Source organism: Sapajus apella, unplaced genomic scaffold, assembly GCF_009761245.1.
Source record: "Sapajus apella isolate SASKATOON/1434 unplaced genomic scaffold, GSC_monkey_1.0 scaffold160, whole genome shotgun sequence".
NCBI classification, from domain to species: Eukaryota; Metazoa; Chordata; class Mammalia; order Primates; family Cebidae; genus Sapajus; species Sapajus apella.
This window is the reverse complement of record NW_022437100.1, coordinates 1,116,730-1,131,744: the sequence shown is the minus strand read 5'-3', so window position 1 is coordinate 1,131,744 and position 15,015 is coordinate 1,116,730.

The window sequence follows — 15,015 nt, the reverse complement described above, 5'->3', positions numbered from 1 at the left end:
TTTTTTTTTTTTTTTTTTTGGTAGAGATGGGATCTTGCCATTTTGCGCAGTCTGGGCAAACGATCCTCCCGCCTCTCCCAAAGCATCCTCTTGTTCTTGGTCTTTCACCACTTATAAGTGTATGATTCAGTGGGGCTGATTTTGTTCACAAGGTTGTGTAACCATCATCACTACTTTTTTGTAATGTTTAAGCATAATGTTTTCAAGGGTCATCCGTGTTGTGGCATATATCAGAATCACATTCCTTTTTTATGGCAGCATACTATTCCACTGAATGAATATGTTTCAGTTTGCTTATCCATTCATCTGTCAATGGACATTTAGCTTCCTTCCATCTTTTGACTATTGTGAATAATGCTGTGATGAACGTGGATTTACAGATATGTGTCTAAGTCCCCACTTTCAAGTGTTTCAGGGCATATATCCAGAATTGCTAGATCATATGAGAATTCTATGTTTAATTTTTTTGTGGAACTGGAATACTGTTTTCCATAGTAGAACTTTTTTTTTTTTTTTTTTTTTTTTAAGAGACGGAGTCTTGCTCTGTCACCAGGCTGGAGTGCAGTGGCGCAATCTTGCCTCACTGCAACCTCCAATTCCCTGGTTCAAGCGATTCTACTGCCTCAACCTCCCAAGTAGCTGGGATTACAGGCATGCACCACCACGCTCAGCTCATTTTTGTATTTTGTTAGAGACAGAGTTTCACCATGTTGGCCAGGGTGGTCTCAATCTCCTGACCTCATGATCTGCTAGCCTCAGCCTCCCAAAGTGCTAGGATTACAGGCATGAACCACTGCACCCAGCCTCATCATTTTATATTCTTACCAGCAATGCACAAGGATTGTAATTTCTTCACATCCTTGCCAACACTTATTTTCTGTTAAAAAAAAATTTTTTTTTTTGAGACAGAGTCACGCCCTGTCACCCAGGCTGGAGTGCAGTGACATAATCTCAGCTCACTGCAACCTCCACCTCCCGAGTTCAAACAGTTCTCCTGCCTCATCCTCCAGAGTAGCTGGTGTTACAGGCGCCTGCCAACATGCCCAGCTAATTTTTGTATTTTTAGTAGGGACAGTGTTTCTCCACATTGGCCAGGCTGGTCTGGAACTCCTGACCTCTTGATCTGCCTGCCTCAGCCTCCTAAAGTACTGGAATTACAAGTGTGAGCCTCCACGCCCGGCCTCTCATTGTGGTTTTGATTGGCATTCCCCTAATGATTAGGGATGTTGGATGTTTTCTCAGCTGTTATGGGCCACCCGTTGTATAGCGTCTTTGGAGCAATGTCTATTCAACTCTTTTGCCCAGTTTTTATTTAGGTGGTTTTGTTGTTGTTGAGTCCTCATTCTTTTTTTTGGCAGCCATATAATATTCCAAATAATAGTTGTACAGTATTCTATTGACCAGTCCTCTAAGGATGGGCATTTGGATGGTTTTCCCAATCATGTGCTGTTCAAACAATACTGCAGTGAATTTTCCCATACATGTGCTATTATGTGCAGGTGTAAGTGTATTGGAGGATTGGTGGATTAAAGAGAAGGTGCATTTATCACTTAGGTAGACACTGTCCAATTGTCCTTGACAGTGAGTGTGTCCGCTTTTATTCCCACCGGTCATGTAAGAGTGCAAGGCACAGCTATAAAACAAACACTATATTTTCGGCATTGTGCCAAGATTTTTGTCTTCCTTGGGGAGGCTAATCTTACATTTCCTTATACTGATGTAAACGTTGGCCTAACATTGCACTCTGTCAAGGGATTTGCAACTTAATTGCATTTGTTCATGAAACAGAATTAATATTGCATAACTTGCCATCAACAGAACTAATTTTGACCCTGCACTGTGACAAATCTATTTATGCTTTATGTTTTAAAAATCCGCTCAAAGCTAAAAAAAAAGAGCTGCTATTTGAATACCATTATGCTGATATCAACACTCAGACTCAGTTGCAAAGTGTCTGTCAATCTTTCCAAACAGTACAACATTGATGTTTCTCAATTCTTTCCCATGAAAATTCATGACTGGGAATTCTTTTATCAAGAGTATCTAACAAGATAAGGAAACAACTGACATATCAAATGTTAACTCAGCCTGCACAGATTATTCTATATGTGGATTTAGAGAAGCAGACAGCAGCACTTTACCAAGGCCACACCAAACCACACACTCCTCCAAATGTAATCAAGAAAGTGAGTGAAATTGTTATGGGCACATCAGGACCTAGTTAAAAGAGATAAACAGATGGTAACCACATTAACACCATTATATGAATATATGCTCATAATGAGCCAGTCACAGTTTTCAAGGAGGGGGAGGTTCTTAAGGGGCCAAAAGTCTCATAAATGAAGCACTAACTTGTAAATAAACTCAGGACAGCAAGTTCCATATGCTCTGTAAGCAACGAATGTAATATTTAGACTTATGCCAAGTAAAACATGATGTGCAGGTGAATAAATAAGACATCCTTTTTAATTTTTTTTTTTTTTTTGAGATGGAGTTTTGCTCTTGTTGCCCAGGCTGGAGTGCAATGGTGCGATCTTGGCTCACCACAAGCTCCACCTCCCAGGTTCAAGCGATTCTCCTGCCTCAGCCTCCTGAGTAGCTGGGATTACAGGTGTGTACCACCACGCCCGACTTATTTTTGTGTTTTTAGTAGACATAGGGTTTCTACATGTTGGTCAGGCTGGTCTCAAACTCCTGACCTCAGGTGATCCACCTGTCTCGGCCTCCCAAAGTGCTGGGATTACAGGCATGAGCCACCGCGCCCAGCTGACATTCTTAATCAATATAGATGAAAGTTATAGTAAATACATTAGCTTTATATTCAGTGTCAATCTAGAAGCTGGTTTACATAGGTATCAGCTCACTTCTCTTTCCTTGAATGAAACCTTCAAGTTCACCGAGTTCAGCCTCTCTCCCAGCAGAGGAATCTCAGGTGTCTAAGCACAGCTTGCCTTTCTCCAATGACGGCAGTTTCACTATTTCAAAAGGCAGTGAATCCATGCTGCTTCTGATTTGCTGCCCAAATTGGGTGGCTGTGATTTTCTCCTCTTCTGAGGGTTTGTCTGGGGTGCCCCAGCTTCCTCCCAAGCCCCCTGAGATTCAGAGACACAGAGTTGCCCAGAGATAATTTGTAAAGCTCCCAGGTGATGTCAAGGTACAGCTAAGTGTGGAACCCACTGGCCTGTAATGACTTTCCACGATCTGCCTCATCAGCAATACATGCACCTGTTCATTCATTCATTCATTCATTCCTAGCATTTATTGAATACCTATGCCACCAGCTGAGAGTACATACGTGTTATTTACCTAATGTGTTCCTTTACATGGATCCTTTTGTACCTAAAGACATTTGTTTTAAATATTAATGAATGTGACGGGTTGAATATAATAAAAATAGATACATAACTCTTAAAGAAGTTCATCGCTATTATCTAAAAATGACCCTGATAGCTTACTAGTGTTATTCACATGAACTTTTAGGGAATGAGTTCATTCATTCCTTCATTCACTCCTTCCTTTCTTCATCCATCCCGTATATCGTGAGCCTCTCTGACAGTCCATACTCAATGACAGGCACCCTAGCCTGCCCCCCTGCCGGAAAATGCTCAGTGTGTACCTGCCACCCACAGTCACACCCCCTGTTGCGGGAACAGGAATGGAGCTGTCCCCAGCTTCTTCAGGCCTTTAAGAATCGCACATTCTTAGGGCTCTGTGCTCCTCCCACAGATGCCCACCCCTTCCTTCACCCAGCCAGGCAGTCCTGGAGTTGTGTGGAGGATGCTGCTACCTGGCTGGACCTGGGGTTGGAGTCCCAGTGGACAGTGCATAACATCACCAGCAGGGGCCACTCATGCCTCACCACTGGCTTCTCATCTGGTGGAGAGCAAGGCAGCCCTGGCTGGAAGGTTGATGACTGGGGTCCTGCTGGGGGGACCACGCCAGGCTTGGGAGGGGCCTTATGGGATAACAGGCATGAAAGTGGGCCTCTTGCACTCAGATTCGGAGAAAATCATCACCAGCCGGGGGAAGAAAAGCACACAGCACATCTCCTTACCAGATTTAACAAACATGGCCATCTGGGGGACAGCAGCCATCAATTAAATAATCCCAGCATTTGGTGAAGGGCAAGGTTGCCCCTGGAGCACATGCCACGCCCACTGGATAAACAGTGCACTCATGGTCTGCCCCTGAGCCCGCCCTCCACTCAGTGCTGCTGGTTCTTTTTAGAGAGAGGAGTGGGACACAGTCCCCGGGTGAGGAGGAGCATGAACGGAGTGCAGGACTTCCGGCCAATGGGGGCTCTCCTGGGGACTGGGGCCCCCATCCTCACCTCCAGCCCAGTCAGGAAGCCCAGTCCAGGTGGCCCGGGCCTTCTGCAACTGTCCTTTGCTAGTCCCTTGGGTCTCACTTTCCCCTTCTGTAAGATGGGACTGAAATCGCTCCCATCCTACCTGCTTCTCCTGGGAGCATGGATGTGGAAGTGGGTTGCCAACAGGAGAGAGCCCTCTAAACAAAAACGAGGGGATCTAAAAGGCAGCTTGCCCGCCCCCTCCAGCCACCCCCTTCCTGTGTGTTTGTTATCTGTGAGTCTGCCTCATTGTGCGTTGCTGGAGCTGACAATTAGGTGTGGTGGTGGCTCCCGCCTTGCCCTCTGATGACTTTTCCCTAATTGGACTAATGTGTATTTTCATGCACTCACTGGAATATGAGAAGAGCCGCCAGCTTCTCTGAGGAAGTGGGATGAGGCGTGAACCCCAAGCGAAGGGTAGGAGGAGGTTTGTGGCTCCTGCCATGGGGGCTGGGGAGGCTGCAGGAAAATGACAGACTGTCCTCGCTCTTGGGTCCTCACCGGCCCCAGGTGAGAAGGGGCAGACATGGAGGAAGTACGGGAGGTGAAAACGTACTGGGGACCTGAGTACCTGGGAAAGGAGAGGTGGGGAGAGGAAACCCTGGCTGGGGTTGTCTTCCTGGGGACAGAATGTCTCTCCAGGGGCAGGAACGGGGGCACCCAGGCAGAGAGATCCGGGGGCAGTGTGACCATCTCAGTGCACATCTCCCTGTGTTTCTGTGGCTTTCTCTGGGACAGGACAATTCTGTGGACATCTCTTTATATTTGCCATGACTTTGAGAGGACAGCTTGCTGGGTGCCCGAGTCTAGTGTGTGTCCGTGTGTATGAGTGCATGAGTGAGTGTGTGTGTGTGTGTGAGTTGTATGTGACCACTGGTGACTGCTAATTCTGTTGCATTTGGCTTCCAGCCCTGCAGGGTTTTCTTGCTGAACCTCTGGGGATCCTGCCTTGGGACAGAGGTGGCTGGTGCAGCTGGGGGCGGGGGTGAGGCTAGCCTAGATAAAGGCTTAAGCCCCTACTACTGGGGTAAAGCGATTACCAGCGTGTGTGTGTGTGTGTGTGTGTGTGTGTGCGTGTGTGTGTTGTATGCATGTGTGTGCACGCACCTTTAGTGGCTGCAGAATCCTCAGCCACCCTGAGAGGGTCCAAACACTTGCCCGTGGCCTTCCCTCCTTTCCTTGCTGTGATTCCCCCACCCCCCACCCCCCCCCAGCTGACCTTGATACGTGCATTTAGGCTAAGATGCCATGCTCTGAAATCACTTCTCCTCCTCGGAGTTCCCTGGCTCTGATGGTGAAATTTCCATCTTGTCAGAGGGGAGACAGTTTGGGATGTGGGGAGCTTCTTGATGCTGCCTTAGTGACATGTACAAATTGGGACCCTTGACCTTGCGTTTGACAAATGAATCACTTATAATCACCACTTATTTTGACTCACACCAACCTCGCCAAGAGAAAGGGTTGCTCCTCTCGGCGCCACGAGCCCCTACACAGGGCTAACGATGATAAGAGAAGCGAGTATGACTCAGCGGATGGAACGTTCCCATGCTGGTGAGTAAATTCAGTTTCCTATAACAAACAGGCAATTTCCTTAGTAGGAAATTAAGTTCTCACCGTGAATCCGAGAGTGGTTCTGATCCTTGATAGTCCCTCCTGTGTAGCAGGGTCTGGTCTAAGCTCTTCCCAGATCAGCTGCCCTCTGTTGCCCATTTCACAGAGGCAGAAACTAAGGCACAAAGAAGTGAAGTAATTTGTCCCGAGATTAACCAGTTCACGGAGCAGGGATGAGAACCCAGGCTGTCTAGCGTCCTTGCCAAGTACCCAGCCTCTGTGCCTGGCATTGCAGGGCAGCTCCGCAGGTGGCCACGGTGTGGAATGCATGGTGTTTTCTGCGGCAGAACCGAAAACCTTAGTGTCACCAGAGAGCACCTTGCTAACCAGTTAATTTCACATGGCAAAGAATGAGGAGGACAGGTTTCAAAGAGGCTTTTTGCTATACCCATCTAGTATTCGTTTCGTGTGTCTGTTCTCTGGGGTTTGTAAATATTCTCCGGCTTCCCCTTGATCTCTACAGCAGGGCACGGTGTCCAGGAAACACTTTGCTTTCTCAACAGCGCCCGTGTCGCCAGCTCCAGCCGCAGCCGTCTGCATGGAGCACCACTGACATTGCAGCCGTGGGGCCCGCTCCAGGTCCAGCAGAGGTTGACTTACTGTGTCGTGGGGCTGGGAATGGAACGCTGGTCTCTTGGGCATGGTGGACATCACAGAGGGAGGCAGGGAGGCTGGGGGTGCATCTATAAAGCAGGGGTACAAGAGGCAGGGGTCACACAGCAGTATCGACCTCAAAGGTTTGTGTGTCAGTCAGGGCTTATTTCCCATTGCTGAGAACACCGGCTGGAAATATTAATAACAGTGGTTGAAACCATATCCAGACTTCTCTCTCTCTCACCTAAAACATGTCAGGGGGTAGGCATTCTGGGTTGGTGGGGGCCCCAATGGTGTGTCCAGGGACCCAGGCTCTTTCTCTTTTTCAGCCCCACCAACCTTAGCATCCAGCTCCCATCCTCAAGGTCACCACCTCATGATACAAGACGGCTGCTGGGCCTCCATCATTACGTCTAACTTCCACTGGGGAGTGAGCACACACTGGCCCAATGTTCCCTTCTGTCCCACCTGACAACTTACACTTGGGCCTCATTGGCCACTCCTAGCTGCCAAGGAGGCTGAGAAATGGAGCCTTTTGGCCAGGCACATTGTCATCCAAGGTCTGTTGGTTGTTGAGGCAAGTGGGCACAGGATTTGGTAAGGACACCCCACAGTCTCTGCCACAGTGTGCAGCAGCCTCCTGTGCACCCCGAGGTGTGACCTGTCTATTTGTCCAAGTGCGGTGACTGTTTCAGCTCAGACAGCCAGACAGGTGAGGGGAAGCAGTCCCAGACAGGTGAGGGGAAGCAGTCCCAGACAGGCGAGGGGAAGCAGTCCCAGAGGCAAGCACCCTGGAAACCCACCCCTTCAGCTGAGTTTGGGTTTACTTATTTATTTTTTGAGATGGAGTCTTGCTCTGTCGCCCAGGCTGGAGTGTAGTGGCACGATCTCGGCTCACTGCAACCTCTGCTTCCTGGTTTCAAGCGATTCTCCTGCCCCAGTCTCTCGACTAGCTGAGATTGCAGGTGCGCGCCACCGTGCCCGGCTAATTTTTTGTATTTTTAGTAGAGAATTAGTTTCATCATGCTGGCCAGGCTGGTCTTGAACTCCTGACCTCGTGGTCCACCTGCCTTGGCATCCCAAAATGCTGGGATTACAGGCTTGAGCCACCGTGCCCGGCCTGAGTTCCGGGTTTTATTTCTCCCTTAGTATGCTGTGGCATTTACAGCCCTGGGGAGGGAGATGCTGCTGGACAGCCAGGGAGGGGTCTGGGGAGAGGAGAAAGCTGCCAGGCAAGGGGCTCTGTGCCTTGCGGGTATGTTCTGAGAGGAACTGTGGCCATAGCAGTGACAGTACAGTCGTCTGGCACCGCAGGCATTGCTCGAGTTGGGGGGTCTTGGTGGTCCACCTGGGAGGGCAGGATAGAGGCACCCTGGCATCTTGCGGCTATGGTGGCCCGTAGATGACAGGCCGCCTGGAAGGAAGGGCCTCCTGAGATTCTGTGGCAAGCCAGTGACCAAGCCCATGCTCCCGGCTCATCACTCTTTCTGCTGGGCCCTGGGAGAGCATCACGAGGGTTGTGACAATGAGAGGGAACAGTGAATCAGGAAGGTACATTTGCCTCCATTTTTCCATTGGTCCTCTCCACATTGGATAGGGTGGGCAGAGATGTTCATCCCCGTTTTACAGATGAGGAGGGTGTGCAGGTGCAGAGGCTGAGGGAGGCTAAAGAATGAGGTGGAAGTCACGTGGTGGCAGAGCTGGGCTGGGTCCCTGCGTCCTTGATTCCCAGGGGGCTGGAGGATGACCTGAGTGCATCTCCAAATGTGGTGCCTTTTCTTTTTTACTTTAACTTAAAAAAAATTGAGGTATAGTTTACAAACAGAAAAGAAAAGAAAGTGCATGGGTTTTAAGTGTTTAGTTCGGTGATATACATACATTTACCAAACATTTCCAGCATTCCAAAAATGTTCCTTTTGGCCGGGCATGGTGGCTTACACCTGTAATCCCAGCACTTTGGGAGGCTGAGGCGGATGGATCACCTGAGGTCAGGAGTTCAAGACCAGCCTGGCCAACATTCCGAAACTCTGTCTCTACTAAAAATACAAAAAATTAGTTGGGCACCTGTAATCCCAGCTACTCAGGAGGCTGAGGCAGGAGAATCGCTTGAACCCAGGAGGCGGAGGTTGCAGTGAGCCGAGATCCCGCTGTTACGCTCCAGCCTGGGTGACAAGAGGGAAACTCCGTCTCAAAAAAACAAAAACAAACACAACCCCCCCCCAAATGTCCCTTTTGTGTCCCTTCCTAGTCACTGACCTCTCATCCCACAAAGGTAACCACTTTTCTAACCCCTGTCACTAGAAATTGGTTTTTCCTGTTCTTACGCCTCAAATACATTCATAAAGTGTGTTCTCTTGCTTCTTGGACTTAGCATAAGCCTGTGAGATTCTTCTGGGTTGTAGTTTGTATATCAGGAATCGATCCTTGTTTATGGCTGAGTGGAACTCCACTGTGGGGATAGACCAGAATTTGTTTATTCATTCACCTGTTGATGGACATTTGAGTTGTTTTCTGTTTTGAGCTAAACTTAGTCAGTGAGCATTTATGTTCATTGTATAAACATATACTTTCATTTCTTTTTTCTTTTCTTTTCTTTCTTTCTTTTTTTTTTTTTTGAGGCAGGGTCTCATTCTGTCACCTAGGCTGGAGTGCAGTGGCACGATCTTGGCTCACTGCAGCCTCGACCTCCTGGGCTCAAACGATCCTCCCACCTCCAGCCTCCAGCTGGAACTACAGGTGCATGCCACCATGCCCAGCTAATTTTCTTCATGTTTCTTTTGTGGAGATGGGATCTTACTATGTGACTAGGCTGGCTTCAAACCCCTGGCCTCAAGTCTTCCTCCTGCCTTGGCCTCCCAAAGTGCTGGGATTACAGATGTGAGCCACAGCGTCTGGTTTGCTTTCATTTATCTTGTGTAAATACCTAGGAGTGGAATGGTTAGGTTATAGAACAGGTGTTGATTTAGTTTTTTAGGTATCTTAGTCCCTTCTTCTTCAGCAAAATACCTGAGACTGGGTAATTCATATAAGAGAAATGTATTTCCCATAGTCTGGAGGCTGGGAAGTCCAAGATCAAGATGCCTGCCAGTTCAGTGCCTGGCGAGGGCCTGGGCTTTCTTTCTACATCCTCACATGGTGGAAGGGCTAAACTGGGTTGAACAGCTCCCGTGAACCTCCTCTATAAAACCATGATTCCCACCCTCATGGCTTTATCACCTCCTAAAGGTCTCAGCTCTCAGTCCTACCCCATTGGCAACTAAGTTTCAACATGAATTTCAAAGGGGGGGCAAACCTTCAAACCATGGCAGGAAGAAACTGCCAAACAGTTTTTCAAAGTGATTGAACAATTTACACTCCCACTCCCTGCGAAACAGAGTTGATCTTCATCCTTCCAACATTTGATGTTTTCATTCTTTTAAATGTTGCCAGTCTGGTGAGTGTGAATGACAGCTTGAGGTAATTTCAAGCTGTGTATCTCTGCTGCTTGCTCATGGTCATTTTCTAGTGTAAATTGGGTATTTTGATATTCACTTTTGTGAAGTGCCTGCTCATTAATCTTTTGCCCACTTAAAAATTTTTTTTCTTGATGATTTGTAGGAGTTCTTTATATATACTGGCTACTAGTCTTTTGTCAGCTATATGTACTGGAATTTATTTTCTGCATGTGTGGATTGATTTTTCCTTCTCTTGATGGTGTGTTTTGCTGAACATAAGCTTTTAATTGTAAGGAAGCCCAATTTGCATTTTATTTCCTTTTATGTCTAATGCTTTTTATGTCTTAAGAAAGCTTTGCCTATCAAAGTGGGGTCCTTTTAACAAGTAAATCTCCCTTGCCTCCCCCCATCTGGCTGCTCTGTCTGCCTCCTCTTGCCCTATTTGATCTGCCTCCCAGCCCAGTTCTCCCAGAAGCAGGAGCGGGGAAGGCAGAGATGGTATGGGAGATCTGTGGCAAAGTGAAAGGCAAAGCCTAGATTCTCCCTCCCCAGGACAGAAGATCTGTGTCTCCCACCCCCTTCCTTCCCCTGTACGGATTTGGGTTTATGTTGGGCTGCAAGATTAAAGCCAAAGAGATTAAAAGATTACCTCTGGCCAGGAAGGCAAATTCTGCCTCTTTGCTCTTGGAGCTGGCAGGGGGAGTGGGGGAGAAAGGAGGGCAGGTGGTGGTTGTGATGGAGGTGCCTCCACCTCCAGGTTCCCTCCCCCGACTTCCTGCTGAGAACCCCTCCCACTGGTAGACTAAGGCCTGGGCCACCCTCACTTCGTATGGGTCTGGGCACAAGCTCACCTTTCTGGGTCTCAGTTCTTTTTTTTTTTTTTTGAGACATAGTTTTGCTCTTGTTGCCCAGGCTGGAGTGCAATGGCGTGATCTCGGCTCACCGCAACCTCTGCCTCCCAGGTTCGTGTGATTCTCCTGCCTCAGCCTCCTGAGTAGCTGGAATTGCAGGTGTGAACCACCATGCCTGGCTAATTTTGTATTTTTAGTAGAGATGGGGTTCTCCATGTCGGTCAGGCTGCTGTCGAACTCCCAACCTCAGGTGATCTGCTTACCTCCCAAACTGCTGGGATTACAGGCATGAGCCACCTTGCCTGGCCTCAGTTCTTAAGGTATAGAGTGGTGAGGGGGCTGAGCTGGATCAGTGACACCAACATGGGCTCTAGTGGGTTCTCAGAGTGTGGCTGGGACCAGTGTCTGAGCATCAGCTGGTAACTTGTTAGAAATGCAACCTCTGGCCCTTCCCCAGGTCTACTGAGACAGGAACTCAGGGAGCAGCAATCAGCGTGGGAAAAGCCTCCAGTGAAAGCACACCGGTCTGAGAACCATTGTCTTTAAGAAACGTGACACTTGATAATATTTAGAGCATTTGAGTCTGTAATCCCCAGTGACTCTTCTAAAGAATATGTATCTATTGATTAGGATGCAGTCACAGAGAGGGAAGCAGCTTGCCCATGGTCAAGCAGCTACTAAGGGGCAGAGCCTGAACTTGGACTGGGGAGGCTCGTCCCAGAGGCTGAACTGCTGACTGCTGTGCTGTGTGGCGTCGAGTTCCCAAGGCCTTCACAGACACCCAGACCCTTCATCAGCTGCTCCAAGGGGCGGGGGGCTCCAAAAGGGGTCCCTGCCGGCACTCCAGGCCATCTCCTGGCCTCCCTCCAGGGCCACTTGAGATCTGCTTGGACTAGGCAGGGCGCCTTCCTGCTTCCTCTCCCGGCCTTTGGGGGCTGCTAGGAAACCCCATGGCTGAAGTTGCGATAGAGACACACCGTGCTAGATGTCTCAGAGGGTCGTGTCCACGTCCAGGTCCGATTTCCTTACTCAGTATTCAGTGAGCCCCAGCCAGAGAGGGCTTGGCAGAAAGCCAGAGGCAGACAGAAGGCAAAAAGGGGAAGAGAAAAATCTATTAGTTTTATGATCCTCTCTGCTAGCCCCTTCCTGCCGCTAGGTATGGTGAACTTCCCCCTGTTCCCTGGACGCTGAAAAGTGATCAAGGAACAGTCATGGCAGGGATGAGGGAGCTGATTTATGGGGCAGCCCCGGGAGCGGGGGTGAGCATGTCGGCCGGGAGGGGCCATCCATCACGGTTCCCTGGAGAGCAGAGAAGGCTTTGGCACCCAGCGCCACTGCCACTCCTTGGAGTGGAGATGGGTGGGGAGAAAGGACCGCTGGACGAGTCCCTTCTCTGGGTCTCAGTTTCCTCCTCTGTAAAACGAGGGCTTCAGCCCAGCCCAGCCCAGCCAGCCTCCCAGGGCGGGCTGTGGAGGGGAATGGCATGGCTGTGAGCTGTGAAACGCGAGGGTTTCTTAGCTGTGAAGTGCAGCGAGGCCCTCGCCTCTTACGGCTGTATTCCCTAATGTGTGCTGGGCTGTGGGGGAGGAGGGCAGAGTGTGAGCTTTGTATGCCACGTCTCTCTTGATGTGCGGGTGTGTCCACCTGGGCATATGCACATGAGTCCAAGCTGCCGATGCCCGCGCATGTGTGTGTGTGCGTGTGTGTGTATGTGCGCATGTGTGCATGTGTGTACATGTGTGTAACTGCACTGACAGCCGAGAGCTGCAGCTTCCATGTAACTCCTCCTCCCCTGCCCACCTGGAAGGACCCCTCTGGAGAGCTGGTGGGGGTGTGGCTCAGTGTTCATGCCCAGGCCTATCCAGCTGGTTATTTATTGATTAATTCTGCTGCCAGCAGATGAATGCCAAGCCTGTGCCAGGCACAGGCCCTGGGCTGATTTACATAATTGAAAACCATCAGTAACGGAGTAACAGAGCCAGGCCTCACCCACCAACTGCTTCCTCCAGCATGACAACAGGCTGGGGTTCCCTCCAGCACTGCACCCTGTCCTCTGTACCCCAGGGCTTTCTTGCCTCCTGGACCCCTCAGCTTCCCTGCCTGCCTTGCTCGGTGACATCAGCTGCTGTCCAGTCGGTGATGAAGAGAGAGCAGCATCGTGGGATTCTCCAGTCACTGACTTCAAGATTCTATTAGTCAGTGGCTCTGAGGTCCTTTGATGGAGAGTCTCAGATTATAAGATTCAGCCATGAGCCTCCCAGAATGTGATTTTTGAAGAGTCTATTACTCTATGTGACAAAGGGGAGAAATGTTTGTTCTTAGCAGCCCTTACTGCTTATGAGGAGGGAGAGGCTCGGCTTTCCGTGGAGGCCCCATGGTGGGTTGGGCTTGTCAGCCACCGCTTTACAGAAGGCAGAGAAATTTGTTGCTGCAGAAGGTGGGGTGGGTGCTGCAGAGATCTGGGCAGAAGGAAGAGAGACCCGGAGACAGCTTGTGGGGGGCTCGCCAGGGGGTTACTGATGGCGGTGCCGCCCCCAGGAGGACTTGGAAATGTCTGATCTTGTGGACTGCGTGTCTATCCCTTTTCTTTTTTTCTTTTTGAGACAGAGTCTTGCTCTGTTCTCCATGAGGCTGGAGTGGAGTGGCGCCATCTTGGCTCACTGCAACCTCCACCTCCTGGCTTCAAGTGATTCTCCTGCCTCAGCCTCCAGAGTAGCTGGGACTACAGGCACGTGCCACCACGCCCGACTTTTTGTATTTTTAGTAGAGATGGGGTTTCACTGCGTGAGCCAGGATGGTCTTGATCTCCTGACCTTGGGATCCACCCACCTCGGCCTCCCAAAGTGCTGGGATTACAGGCATGAGCCTCCCCATCTGGCCGTGTGTGTCAATCTCTTCCCACATCTCACCTTTAGGATCCCCGGAGAAGGCCTGTGCATGTGGAGAGGCGGTTTGGGGTGGCGAGTGTGGGTTCCTCCACTCCCCAGCTGTGTGACCCTGGGGAAGCTACTCAGCCTCTCTGAGCTAAAGTCACCTAACCTGTAAAGTAGCGCAGGTGGTGAGGATTCATAATCCAGGTAAAGTGCTTAGAACGAAGCGGGCATGAAGTGGACCCTGTATGCAGAATGGCTCTGGTTGTGTGGCAGTGGGCTTTTTGGGGAGACCTTTGGCAGGCTGCTTAGACTCGGTGAAAGGAGACAACAAGAGTGGGCACAGGGCAGGGCTGGGTCTTTCCGCCTCCATATGCTCTGCCCCCAGCTGGCATCCCAGTGCTCCATGGATGTTTGTTGAATGAGTGAACGTTTCTCTTCTCCCAGCCCTTCCTGTTCACTGCACCGGCCCTGGGCAGGCAGGCAGGCAGGGACCTGGGACTTGTGTCTTCTCTCCAGTGAGTCCCCAGGTCTTGCTCTTTCCTCCATCTGTCCCCATGTCCACTTCTTCCTCTCCATTCCCACAGTCCCAGCTCCACTGCCACTGCGATGGTGGTGAGTTCTTGCTCCCTCCCCCCAGCTGTCTAGCCTCTGGCAGCCTTCCTCCTCAGCAGTTTGGAGAAGACAGAGTGGGCTGAGCCCACGTACTTCCTGGTGGTCCGGAAGCGAATGCACAGGTCCAGTCTCTCCAAACCTCAGAATGCAGCGCCACACATGAAAAGATCTTAGCATCTCAGCCTTCTATTGCAGAACCTTAAAACTGGAAAACCCCAGAGCAGCATCGTTTAAACTTGTGACCTTTTGGACTACATACATGATGGCATAGGGGGCCCTTGTGTACCACCAATCAGGAAATTCAGAAAAGATGTGTCATCATTAAAAAAATTGCAATCAAATATAATGTGTAAAATTAATAATAGAATGTAAGATGGCGCAGCTGCTGTGGAAGACAGTTTAGCATTTCCTTAAAAAGTTAAATATAGGGCCGGGTGCAGTGGCTCAAAATCCCAGCACTTTGGGAGGCGGAGGTGGGCGGATCGCCTGAGGTCAGGAGTTCCACATCCACCTGGCCAACACAGTGAAACGCCGTCTCTACTAAAAATTAGCGGGTGTGATGGCAGGTGTCTGTAATCCCAGCTACTCGAGAGGCTGAGGCAGGAGAATTGCTTGAACCTGAGAGGCAGAGGTTGCAGTGAGCAGAGATCGTGCCGTTCGTTGCACTCCAGCCTGGGTGACAAAGCGGGACT